Source organism: Aegilops tauschii, chromosome 6 (genome assembly GCF_002575655.3).
Source record: "Aegilops tauschii subsp. strangulata cultivar AL8/78 chromosome 6, Aet v6.0, whole genome shotgun sequence".
NCBI lineage: Eukaryota > Viridiplantae > Streptophyta > Magnoliopsida > Poales > Poaceae > Aegilops > Aegilops tauschii.
Genome location: NC_053040.3, coordinates 155,967,817 through 155,983,831, shown reverse-complemented (window position 1 = coordinate 155,983,831; position 16,015 = coordinate 155,967,817).

Sequence of the window (16,015 nt, the reverse complement as noted above, 5' to 3'; positions counted from 1 at the left end):
TCGTTAACAGGCTTTCTGTGGGCCGGCCCGCTACCTTTTGACCAAGTCAAATGGGCCGGCTTTTCACAGGAATGGGCCTCTGTTGGGCAGTGCCACGTGTCGACGTATCGTAGGCGCCTTCTGTCAGATTTCGGGTTCCGGCAAAACCCTTGAGGTTTGAACACTGGGGTGCGCACAAAGATTTCCCCTAATCATGCCCTCAGCCTCACCGCGATCTCAAAGCCTAGCTCGACGAACTTGCATGACAAGAGACACGAGATATATACTGGTTCAGGCCATCGTTGTGGTGTAATACCCTACTCCAGTGTGGTGTAGTGGATTGCCTCTTAGGCTGAGGATGAATAGTACAAGGGGAAGAACAGCCTCCTGAAGAGAGGTGTTCTTGTGCTTGGTGGGTTTGTGTGGGTGAGGATGATCTCTATCTATCTGAGTTGAGTTGGGTTGAGGCTTAGTTGAGACGAGTTGCCTCCTACTGTGGTGGCTAGTCCTATTTATGGAGGCCCTGGTCCTCTTCCCAAATATTGAGCGGGAAGGGAGCCAACAACGGCCAAATTCGAAGGGGGGCAGCTAGTACAAGCTATCCTGATTAAAGGTGGTCTTCGCCTGCCAAAGGCTCTGGTGGTGACGTCGTCTTGGGCTCCACGGTGACCTCCGTCCTGCCATCCTGCTGGCCTTGGTCTTGTTGCACCGATATGGAAATCTTTGCCTGATGCCTCGGTACTCCTCACCTGCGCTTGCCTCCTTAGCACCAAAGAGGAAACGAGGACACTGTGCGCGCTGGCACCCGCCTGGCGCCCGCCTGGCCTTGGTCGCCATGGCTTACATCATTGGAACCTCGCGAGGTTCGCCCTGCCTTGATCTCTCCACCCCTCGTGAGCCAGCTTGGTGAGGCCGCTCCCGAGGAGGTCTTGTGTCGTCCGCCTCGCGACGCTTGGTGATAACCCACAAGTATAGGGGATCGCAACAGTTTTCGAGGGTAGAGTATTCAACCCAAATTTATTGATTCGACACAAGGGGAGCCAAAGAATATTCTCAAGTATTAGCAGTTGAGTTGTCAATTCAACCACACCTGGATAACTTAGTATCTCCAGCAAAGTATTTAGTAGCAAAGTAGTATGGAAGTAACGGTAACGGTAGCAAAAGTAATATTTTTGGGTTTTGTAGTGATTGTGACAGTAGCAACGGAAAAGTAAATAAGCGAAGAACAATATGTGAAAAGCTCGTAGGCATTGGATCGGTGATGGAGAATTATGTCGGATGCGGTTCATCATGTAACAATCATAACATAGGGTGACACAGAACTAGCTCCAATTCATCAATGTAATGTAGGCATGTATTCCGAATATAGTCATATGTGCTTATGCAAAAGAACTTGCATGACATCTTTTGTCCTACCCTCCCGTGGCAGTGGGGTCCTAGCGGAAACTAAGGGATATTAAGGCCTCCTTTTAATAGAGTACCGGACCAAAGCATTAACACATAGTGAATACATGAACTCCTCAAACTATGGTCAATATCATCCTCACGTATCATAGCCTCATAATCTAAGTAAGCAGGAGGCAACTCAATATCATCCTCACGTATGGTTACACCAAGAAAATTAGCTAAACGGGTTGCATAAATTCCACCAAAGAAATCTCCATTAAATCTATTATGATGCAACCTACGTGCAACAATGGCTCCCAAATTATAATGTTTATCCCCTAACACAGCACTCATGAGAACACTGAGGTCAGGGACACACATGTGACATGCTTCATCCTTACCATTTATGCACCTACCTATGAAGAGAGCAAAATAATGTATAGCAGGAAAATGAATGCTCCCTATGGTAGCTTGTGCTATGTCTCTAGATTCCCCCACAGTTATACTAGCAAGAAAATCTCTAAATTCAGATTTGCGAGGTTCACTAGTACTACCCCATTGTGGAAGTTTGCAAGCAGTGGTAAAATCCTCTAAGTCCATAGTATAAGAATTTTCATAAAGATCAAACAGGACAGTTTGAGAATTGCGTGAAGATGAAAATTCAAACCTCCTCACAAAGGAACTAGTGAGATACTGGTACTGACGACACTTTTCTAACTCGAAGCTCACAAGATCAGCGTTACGCAAATATGCGTTAAATTCTTCCTTAATTCCTGCTTGATCCATGAAGTCCTCTGAAGGCCATTCACAAGCCCGCACAGGAGCGTCCCTTGGTGGTTCATCATCAACATCACGCATTGCAAGCCTGGGTCCTTGCTTCCTTGAAGGACCACCTTGGTACATTTTCCTAAACATATTTCTTCCTCTGAAAAATTTCTGAATTTTTTTAGTAACTTCAAATAAAAGTGAACCAAGCTCAACAAAATTGATAGCAACTACTCCTACAAGTGCCTAGAGCCTATATCATGCATTAGAACTACTTGGAACCATACAAATTTGACATGCAAGCTCAAGAACATGGTCACCTAGGCAGCACAAATTTGCAATGAATAAAGCACTAGAACAAAAACTAATTGGACCAATGGAGGAGTCACATGCCAAGGAACAATCCCCCAAAGCAGTTTTGTGAGAGGTGCTTTGAGCAAGGAGATCGAAAATCGCAGCAAAATGAGCTAGAACTCGTGCTTGAGCTGGATGGTGATTTTTTTGGGAGGAAGAAGAAGTGTGTGGGTGCAGGAATAAGTGGAGGGGAGCCACCGTGGGCCCATGAGGCAGGGGGCGCACCCAGGGGGTGGGTGCGCCCTGGACACTCGTGCCCAGGTGCTTGCTCCCCCAGCTGTGTTCTCAGTGCCAAATAATCTCAAATATTCCAGAAAAAATCATATTAAATTGGCAGGGCATTTGGAGAACTTCTATTTTCGGGGTATTTTTATGTTGCACGGATAATTCAGAAAACAGACCGAAAAATACTATTTTTACTTTATTTCAACTAAATTACAGAAAGTAAAAAAAGGGTACAGAAGGTTGTGCCTTCTAGTTTCATCCATCTCATGCTCATCAAAAGGAATCCACTAACAAGGTTGATCAAGTCTTGTTAACAAACTCATTCCGAATAACATGGAACCGGAGAAATTTCGAATAACACTATGTTACCTCAACGGGGATATGCACGTCCCCAATAATAAGAATATCATATTTCTTCTTGACAGTAGGAAGAGGAAATTCAAAACCTCCAATAATAATCGACGGAATTTTTCCAATAGAATTGATACTATGAACTTGAGGTTGTTTCCTCGGGAAGTGTACCGTATGCTCATTACCATTAACATGAAAAGTGACATTGCCTTTGTTGCAATCAATAACAGCCCCTGCAGTATTCAAAAAGGGTCTTCCAAGAATAATAGACATACTATCGTCCTCGGGAATATCAAGAATAACAAAGTCCGTTAAAATAGTAACATTTGCAACCACAACAGGCACATCCTCACAAATGCCGACAGGTATAGCAGTTGATTTATCGGCCATTTGCAAAGATATTACAGTAGGTGTCAACTTATTCAAATCAAGTCTACGATATAAAGAGAGAGGCATAACACTAACACCGGCTCCAAGATCACATAAAGTAGTTCTAACATAATTTCTTTTAATGGAGCATGGTATAGTTGGTACTCCTGGATCTCCTAGTTTCTTAGTTATTCCACCCTTAAAAGTATAATTAGCAAGCATGGTGGAAATTTCAGCTTCCGGTATCTTTCTTTTATTAGTAACAATTTCTTTCATATACTTGGCATAAGGATTCATTTTGAGCATATCAGTTAATCGCATATGCAAAAATATAGGTCTAATCATTTCAGCAAAGCACTCAAAATCCTCATCATCCTTTTTCTTGGATGGTTTGGGAGGAAAAGGCATGGGTTTCTGAACCCATGGTTCTCTTTCTTTACCATGTTTCCTAGCAACAAAGTCTCTCTTATCATAACGTTGATTCTTTGATTGTGGGTTATCAAGATCAACAGCAGGTTCAATCTCTACATCATTATCATTGCTAGGTTGAGCATCAACATGAACATCATCATTAACATTATCACTAGGTTCATGTTCATTACCAGATTGTGTTTCAGCATCAGAAATAGAAATATCATTTGGATTCTCAGGTGGTTCAGCAATAGGTTCACTAGAAGCATGCAAAGTCCTATCATTTTTCTTTTTCTTCTTCTTAGAAGAACAAGGTGTATTAATATTATTTCTCTGAGAATCTTGCTCAACTCTCTTAGGATGGCCCTCAGGATACAAAGGTTCCTGAGTCATCTTACCACCTCTAGTCATAACCCTAACAACATTATCGTTGTTCTTACTATTCATCTCATTGAGCAAATCATCATGTGCCTTAAGTACTTGTTCTACTTGAGTTGTAGTAAACTCATTCTACTAAACCTCAACTAATTCGGGGGCTAAACCTATGGGAACGCTGTCAGTCGGCATGTTCCTCAATCGGCTTTCTATTTTTTCATAAAATACACTCAATACCTAATGCTCACTCTTCGTCTCCAACCCGGTCCCTACCCGACCGTCTGGCTGGCAAGAGAAAAGGCCAGCGGTCAATGTAAGAAGTACTAATGGAACGATTACTCCCTGGAGTGTCCAGCTTTTTTCTACAGTCGGCAGTTTCGAGGCCGAATTCATTCATCGTGCCAAGGGCACGAAGATTCGCTTGCTTGAACTAGTTCCAGGCTGAATTTATTTACCGTGCTGAGTGCACAAAGATCAGTCTGACTGATTCAGCTCCATGCTGAGCTTATTTGACGTGCTAAGTGCGTGAAGATCCATCTGATTGACTCAATTTCAGGCTAAAAGATATTTACCGTGCCGACTGCATGGAGGTTAACCATAAACTTAAACCCTCTGCCAGACTCATCTAGTCCGACAGAGGCTCGGGGACTACACCCAGTGGGTGCACTCAGCGTGCCCCCACTGGAAGAGAGGCCAAAAAGAAATATTTTGCTCGATCAAGTCCAGCACCAACATTCAAGTACAACAAACCCCTAAAGACTCCAACCGACTACCAGCAACCAGTCGGAGTCTCGTGCACCCATAGAACAAAATTTCGTGTAATCAGTTACTCGATACAGGACTAGCTCAATATCACTCAAAAAATTACTATGCGGTGAGTTTAATGCTCCTCCGCGGAGCCGTTTTCGAGCCTTGTTCTAGGAATCAAAGTGTGAAACTCATAAGTTTCAATCTAGAGCTGACTCGTATTGACGTTCCTCCGGGATAAGAATGGCATCTCTCCGAGAGAGCAGTCCATGGGTCAATCTTGTTGCCCAGATTTAATGACACACCCATACTCTGATCACGAGTTAACCTCTTCCGAGAGATGAACGAATGCCACCAAGTTGCTCCTCGTGGGCACTTACACCAGATCAGTCGGGAAGCGCAGTGCCAGAATCCATTGAGATTTTGTTCAAAACTTGGTTGTCTGAAAGCACGATGACGGGTGCCGAGTATTCCGGTAATCACTCGAGCAAAATTGCGCTTTTCACAAACTCGTTCTGCAAAATCGCAACCGATTCGGGGGCTAATGTTGGGGACACACATAACAGGTAGGCCCACAAAGGGTCAAAATATCATAAAGCATGGGGTCCACACATCAAGTGGGTCCAAATAAATCTCATACAGACATACAATCCACCCAGACATATCGACGCACCATCCACTCAGATGACAGTGGACCACTCGGCCGTATGACTCACTCGGATATGCGAAGACCAACAGTCGACAAGGCACTGGAGGCATCATCTTAGTAGTAGGCTGACATGAAGGAAATATGCCCTAGAGGCAATAATAAAGTTGTTATTTATATTTCCTTATATCATGATAAATGTTTATTATTCATGCTAGAATTGTATTAACCGGAAACTTAGTACATGTGTGAATACATAGACAAACAGAGCGTCACTAGTATGCCTCTACTTGACTAGCTCGTTGAATCAAAGATGGTTAAGTTTCCTAGCCATAGACATGAGTTGTCATTTAATTAATAGGATCACATCATTCGAGAATGATGGGATTGACTTGACCCATTCCGTTAGCTTAGCATTTGATCGTTTAGTATGTTGCTATTGCTTTCTTCATGACTTATACATGTTCCTATGACTATGAGATTATGCAACTCCCGAATACTGGAGGAACACTTTGTGTGCTACCAAATGTCACAACGTAACTGGGTGATTATAAAGGTCCTCTACAGGTGTCTCCGATTATACTTCTTGAGTTGGCATAGATCGAAATTAGGATTTGTCACTCCGATTGTCGGAGAGCTATCTCTGGGCCCTCTCTTGGTAATGCACATCACTATAAGCCTTGCAAGCAATGTGACTAATGAGTTAGTTGCGGGATGATGCATTACGGAACGAGTAAAGAGACTTGCCGGTAACGATATTGAACTAGGTATTGAGATACCGACCATCGAATCTCGGGCAAGTAACATACCGATGACAAAGGGAACAATGTATGTTGTTATGCGGTTTGACCGATAAAGATCTTCATAGAATATGTGGGAGCCAATATGAGCATCCAGGTTCTGCTATTGGTTATTGACCGGAGACATGTCTCGGTCATGTCTACATAGTTCTCGAACCCGTAGGGTCCGCACGCTTAACGTTCGGTGACGATCAGTATTATGAGTTTATGTGTTTTGATGTACCGAAGGTAGTTCGGAGTCCCGGATATGATCACAGACATGATGAGGAGTCTCGAAATGGTCGAGACATAAAGATCGATATATTGGATGACTATGTTTGGACATCGGAAAGGTTTCGAGAAAGTTCGGGCATATACCGGAGTACCGGGGGGTTACTAGAACCCCCCCGGGAGTCAATGGGCCTTAATGGGCCATAGTGGAAAGGAGGAGGAGGCGGCCAAGGTGGGGGTGCCCCCCCCCCCAAGCCCAATCCGAATTGGGAGGGGGGCCGGCCCCCCTTTCCTTCTCTTCTTCTCTCCCTTCCTTCCCTCTCCTACTCCAACTAGGGAAGGGGGAATCCTACTCCCACCAGGAGTAGGACTCCCCCCTTGGGCGCGCCTAGGAGGCCGGCCCTCTCCCCCTCCTCCACTCCTTTATATACGGGGGAGGGGGCACCCCATAGACACACAAGTTGATCATTGGTCTCTTAGCCATGTGCGGTGCCCCCCTCCACCATAATCCACCTCGGTCATATCGTTGCAGTGCTTAGGTGAAGCCCTGCGCCAGTAGCTTCATCATCACCGTCATCACGCCGTCGTGCTGATGAAGCTCTCCCTTGACACTCAGCTGGATCGAGAGTTTGTGGGACGTCACCGAGCTGAACGTGTGCAGATCGCGGAGGTGCCGTACTTTCGGTACTAGGATCGGTCAGATCGTGAAGACGTACGACTACATCAACCACGTTGTCATAACGCTTTTGCTTTCGGTCTACGAGGGTACGTGGACAACACTCTCCCCTCTCGTTGCTATGCATCACCATGATCTTGCGTATGCGTAATTTTTTTTTAAATTGCTACATTTCCCAACAGTGGCATCCGAGCCAGGTTTATGCGTACATGTTATATGCACGAGTAGAACACAAATGAGTTGTGGGCGATAATAGTCATACTGCTTACCAGCATGTCATACTTTGATTCGGCGGTATTGTTGGATGAAGCGGCCCGGAGCGACATTACGCGTACGCTTACACGAGACTGGTTCTACCGACGTGCTTCGCACACAGGTGGCTGGCGGGTGTCAGTTTCTCCAACTTTAGTTGAATTGAGTGTGGCTACGCCCGGTCCTTGTTGAAGGTTAAAACAACACATACTTGACGAAAAATTGTTGTGGTTTTGATGCGTAGGTAAGAACGGTTCTTGCTCAGCCCGTAGCAGCCACGTAAAACTTGCAACAACAAAGTAGAGGACGTCTAACTTGTTTTTGCAGGGCATGTTGTGATGTGATATGGTCAAGACATGATGCTAAATTTTATTGTATGAGATGATCATGTTTTGTCACGAAGTTATCGGCAACTGGCAGGAGCCATATGGTTGTTGCTTTATTGTATGAAATGCAATCGCCATGTAATTGCTTTACTTTATCACTAAGCGGTAGCGATAGTCGTAGAAGCAATAGTTGGCGAGACGACAACAATGCTACGATGGAGATCAAGGTGTCGCGCCGGTGACGATGGTGATCATGACGGTGCTTTGGAGATGGAGATCAAAGGCACAAGATGATGATGGCCATATCATATCACTTATATTGATTGCATGTGATGTTTATCCTTTATGCATCTTATTTTGCTTAGTACGACGGTAGCATTATAAGATGATCTCTCACTAAATTTCTAGGTACAAGTGTTCTCCCTGAGTATGCACTGTTGCGAAAGTTCGTCATGCCGAGACACCACGTCATGATCGGGTGTGATAAGCTGTACGTTCACATACAATGGGTGCAAGCCAGTTTTGCACATGCAGAATACTCGGGTTAAACTTGACAAGCCTAGCATATGCAGATATGGCCTCAGAACACTGAGACCGAAAGGTCGAGCGTGAATCATATAGTAGATATGATCAACATAGTGATGTTCACCATTGAAAACTATTCCATCTCACGTGATGATCGGACATGGTTTAGTTGATTTGGATCACGTGATCACTTAGATGATTAGAAGGATGTCTATCTAAGTGGGAGTTCTTTAGTAATATGATTAATTGAACTTTAATTTATCTTGAACTTAGTACCTGATAGTATTTTGCATGTCTATGTTGTTGTAGATAGATGGCCCGTGTTGTTGTTCCGTTGAATTTTAATGCGTTCCTAGAGAAAGCTAAGTTGAAAGATGATGGTAGCAATTACACGGACTGGGTCCATAACTTGAGGATTATCCTCATTGCTGCACGGAAGAATTACGTCCTGGAAGCACCGCTAGGTGCCAAACCCGCTGCAGGAGCAACGCCAGATGTTATGAACGTCTGGCAGAGCAAAGCTGATGACTACTGGATAGTTCAGTGTGCCATGCTTTACGGCTTAGAACCAGGACTTCAACGACGTTTTGAACGTCATGGAGCATATGAGATGTTCCAGGAGTTGAAGTTAATATTTCAAGCAAATGCCCGAATTGAGAGATATGAAGTCTCTAATAAGTCTACAGCTGCAAAATGGAGGAGAATAGTTCTGTCAGTGAACATATACTCAAAATGTCTGGGTATAACAATCACTTGTTTCAATTGGGTGTTAATCTTCCTGATGATAGTGTCATTGACAGAATTCTTCAATCACTGCCATTAAGCTACAAGAGCTTCGTGATGAACTATAACATGCAAGGGATGGATAAGACAATTCCCGAGCTCTTCGCAATGCTAAAGGCTGCGGAGGTAGAAATCAAGAAGGACTATCAAGTGTTGATGGTCAACAAGACCACCAGTTTCAAGAAAAAGGGTAAAGGGAAGAAGGGGAACTTCAAGAAGAATGGCAAGCAAGTTGCTGCTCAAGTGAAGAAGCCCAAGTCTGGACCTAAGCCTGAGACTGAGTGCTTCTACTGCAAAGGAACTGGTCACTGGAAACGGAACTGCCCCAAGTATTTGGCGGATAAGAAGGATGGCAAGGTGAACAAAGGTATATGTGATATACATGTTATTGATGTGTACCTTACTAATGTTCGCAGTAACACCTGGGTATTTGATACTAGTTCTGTTGCTAATATTTGCAACTCGAAACAGGGACTACACATTAAGCGAAGATTGGCTAAGGACGAGGTGACGATGCGAGTGGGAAATGGTTCCAAAGTCGATGTGATCGCCGTCGGCACGCTACCTCTACATCTACCTTCGGGATTAGTTTTAGACCTCAATAATTGTTATTTGGTGCCAGCGTTGAGCATGAACATTATAATCTGGATCTTGTTTGATGCGAGACGGTTATTCATTTAAATCTGAGAATAATGGTTGTTCTATTTATATCAGTAATATCTTTTATGGTCATGCACCCTTAAAGAGTGGTCTATTTTTGTTGAATCTCGATAGTAGTGACACACATATTCATAATATTGAAGCCAAAAGATGCAGAGTTGATAATGATAGTGCAACTTATTTGTGGCATTGCCGTTTGGGTCATATTGGTGTAAAGCGCATGAAGAAACTCCATTCTGATGGACTTTTGGAATCACTTGATTATGAATCACTTGGTACTTGCGAACCATGCCTCATGGGCAAGATGACTAAAACTCCGTTCTCCGGAACAATGGAGCGAGCAACAGATTTGTTGGAAATCATACATACTGATGTATGTGGTCCAATGAATATTGAGGCTCGTGGCGGGTATCATTATTTTCTCACCTTCACAGATGATTTGAGCAGATATGGGTATATCTACTTGATGAAGCATAAGTCTGAAACATTTGAAAAGTTCAAAGAATTTCAGAGTGAAGTGGAAAATCATCGTAACAAGAAAATAAAGAATCTACGACCTGATCGTGGAGGAGAATATTTGAGTTACGAGTTTGGTCTTCATTTGAAACAATGCGGAATAGTTTCGCAACTCACGCCACCCGGAACACCACAGCGTGATGGTGTGTCTGAACATCGTAATCGTACTTTACTTGATATGGTGCAATCTATGATGTCTCTTACTGATTTACCGCTATCGCTTTGGGGTTATGCTTTAGAGACGGCTGCATTCATGTTAAATAGGGCACCATCTAAATCCGTTGAGACGACACCTTATGAACTGTGATTTGGCAAGAAACCCAAGTTGTCGTTTCTTAAATTTTGGGGCTACGATGCTTATGTGAAAAAGCTTCAACCTGATAAGCTCGAACCCAAATCGGAGAAATGTGTCTTCATAGGATACCCAAAGGAGACTGTTGGGTACACCTTCTATCACAGATCCGAAGGCAAGACATTCGTTGCTAAGAATGGATCCTTTCTAGAGAAGGAGTTTCTCTCGAAAGAAGTGAGTGGGAGGAAAGTAGAACTTGATGAGGTAATTGTACTTGCTCCCTTATTGGAAAGTAGTTCATCACAGAAATCTGCTCCTGTGACTCCTACATAATTAGTGAGGAAGCTAATGATGATAATCATGTAACTTCACATCAAGTTACTACCGAACCTCGTAGGTCAACCAGAGTAAGATCCGCACCAGAGTGGTATGGTAATCCTGTTCTGGAGGTCATGTTACTTGACCATGACGAACCTAAAAACTATGAGGAAGCGATGATGAGCCCAGATTCCGCGAAATGGCTTGAGGCCATGAAATCTGAGATGGGATCCATGTATGAGAACAAAGTGTGGACTTTGGTTGACTTGCCCGATGATCGGCAAGCCATCGAGAATAAATGGATCTTCAAAAACAAGACTGACGCTGACGGTAATGTGACTGTCTACAAAGCTCGACTTGTTGCGAAAGGTTTTCGACAAGTTCAAGGAGTTTACTACGATGAGACATTCTCACCCGTAGCGATGCTTAAGTCCGTCCGAATCATGTTAGCAATTGCTGCATTTTATGATTATGAAATTTGGCAAATGGATGTAAAGACTGCATTCCTGAATGGATTTCTGGAAGAAGAGTTGTATATGATGCAACCTGAAGGTTTTATCGATCCAAAGGATGATAGCAAAGTGTGCAAGCTCCAGCGACCCGTCACTACTAGGGAAAACCCTAGCAGTAGCGCGGGTATTTTGCCTATCAGTAGCGCGGGACGATGCGCTACTGATAAGGCGCTACAGCTAACGTGTAGCAGTAGCGCGCGGCTCTGGTGGCTCCGGGGGCGCCGACGTCGGCAGGAGACGACGGCGAAGTGGGGCGACGGCGAATTGGGGACACGGCGGCGAAGTGGGGGCGAGGGATTTGGGGGAGATTTGGTGGCCGGGTGGAGGGAAAACCGCTGGTTAAGTGAAACATAGAGGTAACGCGTTAAAGGAAACGCGCTATAGCTAAGTTAGCTATAGCGCGTTCACAAAACGCGCTACTACTAAGCCTATCTCTTTTTTTTCCTTTCTCATCTATTTTTCTTTACATTTTATTTTTTCCTTTCTCCTTTTTCTATTTCTTTCATTTTCATTTACTTTTCTATTTGTTGTTCGATTTATTTTCTTTTTCGTTAGCAGTAGCGCCTTTCTACGTAAACGCGCTGCTACAATAGACTTAGTGGTAGCGCGGTTTAAATAAGAACGCTACTACTATGTGTAGCTTATCGGCTTAGTCGTGAGAATTTTAGTTGTAGCGCGTTTATAGTCAGGCGCGCTACTGCTATGTTTGTATCTGCAGCGCCCTTATCCTGCACGCGCTACTGCTATTTAGCACGAGCGCGCTTTTTTAACAAGCGCTACTGCTAAAGTTCTGTGTATAAGGTTTTCCCTAGTAGTGCATTTATGGACTGGTGCAAGCATCTCGGAGTTGGAATAAACATTTTGATAGTGTGATCAAAGCATATGGTTTTATACAGACTTTTGGAGAAGCCTGTATTTACAAGAAAGTGAGTGGGAGCTCTGTAGCATTTCTAATATTATATGTGGATGACATATTGTTGATTGGAAATGATATAGAATTTCTGGATAGCATAAAAGGATACTTGAATAAGAGTTTTTCAATGAAAGACCTCGGTGAAGCTGCTTATATATTAGGCATCAAGATCTATAGAGATAGATCAAGACGCTTAATTGGACTTTCACAAAGCACATACCTTGATAAAGTTTTGAAGAAGTTCAAAATGGATCAAGCAAAGAAAGGATTCTTGCCTGTGTTACAAGGTGTGAAGTTGAGTCAGACTCAATGCCCGACCACTGCAGAAGATAGAGAGAAAATGAAAATTGTTCCCTATGCTTCAGCCATAGGCTCTATCATGTATGAAATGCTGTGTACCAGACCTGATGTGTGCCTTGCTATCAGTTTAGCAGGGAGGTACCAAAGTAATCCAGGAGTGGATCACTGGACAGCGGTCAAGAACATCCTGAAATACCTAAAAAGGACTAAGGATATGTTTCTCGTTTATGGAGGTGACAAAGAGCTCGTTGTAAATGGTTACGTCGATGCAAGCTTTGACACTGATCCGGATGACTCTAAGTCACAAACCGGATACGTATTTATATTGAACAGTGGAGCTGTCAGTTAGTGCAGTTCTAAACAAAGCGTCGTGGCGGGATCTACGTGTGAAGCGGAGTACATAGCTGCTTCAGAAGCGGCAAATGAAGGAGTCTGGACGAAGGAGTTCTTATCCGATCTAGGTGTCATACCTAGTGCATCGGGTCCAGTGAAAATCTTTTGTGACAATACTGGTGCAATTGCCTTGGCAAAGGAATCCAGATTTCACAAGAGAACCAAGCACATCAAGAGACGCTTCAATTCCATCCATGATCAAGTCAAGGAGGGGACATAGAGATTTGCAAGATACATACGGATCTGAATGTTGCAGACCCGTTGACTAAGCCTCTCTCACGAGCAAAACATGATCAGCACCAAGACTCCATGGGTGTTAGAATCATTACTGTGTAATCTAGATTATTGACTCTAGTGCAAGTGGGAGACTGAAGGAAATATGCCCTAGAGGCAATAATAAAGTTGTTATTTATATTTCCTTATATCATGATAAATGTTTATTATTCATGCTAGAATTGTATTAACCGGAAACTTTTGTCACTAGTATGCCTCTACTTGACTAGCTCGTTGAATCAAACATGGTTAAGTTTCCTAGCTATAGACATGAATTGTCATTTGATTAACGGGATCACACCATTAGAGAATGATGTGATTGACTTGACCCATTCCGTTAGCTTAGCATTTGATCGTTTAGTATGTTGCTATTGCTTTCTTCATACGAAAAAGGGTTTTCCCCCACTTTAGATTATAAAGCAACAGCTGAGCATACAACCATCGATACCACAAAAAGAAAGAAGAAGAAGGAAAAAAGAAGGCAACAGAGGATACAAGATGCCACCGGACAACAGCAGTCCTGACAACCCTAGAAGCTAGGACATCGAGGACCCCGGCAACTCCAGGACATGCCCACGACACGCTCATGCTAATGGAGCGGCCCACCGCCGGAGGAAGCACACAACCGTCAACTCCCATACCGTTGTCGGCCATCCAGGAGCACGCTTGATCCCGGATGGACTAGGAGAGGATGGCAACACGCTACCACGCCAGCAAAGCTACTCCGATCAACGCCACGGCCTCGGGCCACGCCACGAAGAACACCGAACATTGTCGAGCAGGACCCACTGAAGAACCGGCAACCGACCCTGCCAAAGCCGCGACCACCACTCACCCGTCCCAAAGGCGGGGTCTTCAAGAAGAAAGCGACGCCAAGACGCCATCGCCGCCCAATCCAAGGGGATTCGGGTTTTCACCCGGGACAAGGAGCGGAGGAGCATGGGCTAGGACTCGATGCCGACCCCAAGAAGTAGAACGGCGACGGAGCGCCACCGGCATCGTGGCTGCCGCAGCTCGCCAAGGGCTGCTATTGCTTTCTTCATGACTTATACATGTTCCTATGACTATGAGATTATGCAACTCCCGAATACCGGAGGAACACTTTGTGTGCTACCAAACGTCACAACGTAACTGGGTGATTATAAAGTTGCTCTACAGGTGTCTCCGATGGTGCTTGTTGAGTTGGCATAGATCGGGATTAGGATTTGTCACTCCGATTGTCGAAGAGGTATCTCTGGGCCCTCTCGGTAATGCACATCACTATAAGCCTTACAAGCAATGTGACTAGTGAGTTAGTTGCAGGATGATGCATTATAGAACGAGTAAAGAAACTTGCCGGTAACGAGATTGAACTAGGTATTGAGATACCGACGATCGAATCTCGGGCAAGTAACATACCGATGACAAAGGGAACAACGTATGTTGTTATGCGGTTTGACCGATAAAGATCTTCGTAGAATATGTGGGAGCCAATATGAGCATCCAGGTTCCGCTATTGGTTATTGACCGAAGACGTGTCTCGGTCATGTCTACATAGTTCTCGAACCCGTAGGGTCCGCACGCTTAACGTTCGGTGACGATCAGTATTATGAGTTTATGTGTTTTGATGTACTGAAGGTAGTTTGGAGTCCCAGATATGATCACGGACATGACGAGGAGTCTCGAAATGGTCGAGACATAAAGATTGATATATTGGATGACTTTGTTTGGACATCGGAAAGGTTTCGAGAGAGTTCGGGCATATACCGGAGTACCGTGGGGTTACCGGAACCCCCCGGGGAGTTAATGGGCCATAGTGGAAAGGAGGAGGAGGCGGCCAAGGTGGGGGCGCCCCCCCCCCCCAAGCCCAATCCGAATTGGGAGGGGAGCCGACCCCCCTTTCCTTTTCTTCTTCTCCCCCTTCCTTCCCTCTCCTACTCCAATTAGGGAAGGGGGAATACTACTCCCACCGGGAGTAGGACTCCCCCCTTGGGCGCGCCTAGGAGGCCGGCCCTCTCCCCCTCCTCCACTCCTTTATATACGGGGGAGGGGGGCACCCCATAGACACACAAGTTGATCATTGATCTCTTAGCCGTGTGCGGTGCCCCCCTCCACCATAATCCACCTCGGTCATATCGTTGCAGTGCTTAGGCGAAGCCCTTTGCCGGTAGCTTCATCATCACCGTCATCAGGCTGTCGTGCTGACGAAGCTCTCCCTCGACACTCAGCTGGATCGAGAGTTCGTGGGACGTCACCGAGCTGAACGTGTGCAGATCGCGGAGGTGCCGTACTTTCGGTACTCGGATCGGTCGGATCATGAAGACGTACGACTACATCAACCGCGTTGTCATAACGCTTCCGCTTTCGGTCTACGAGGGTACGTGGACAACACTCTCCCCTCTCGTTGCTATGCATCACCATGATCTTGCATATGCGTAGGATTTTTTTTGAAATTACTACGTTTCCCAACATGACATTATGGCATTAACACCCCCACTTTGTAACATAGGAGGTGAGGGGGTGGCACACTCTATATAAGCCACCTCCCACCACTAGACTTGAGGGCAGGCCCTCATTTCTTCTCACTCTCATCTCTCTCCCTCACCACTAGTCTCAGGACTTAGCTCATACATGGAGATCTGTTCTCCCCTCTCTCTCTCTAATACACCATGTAACTCT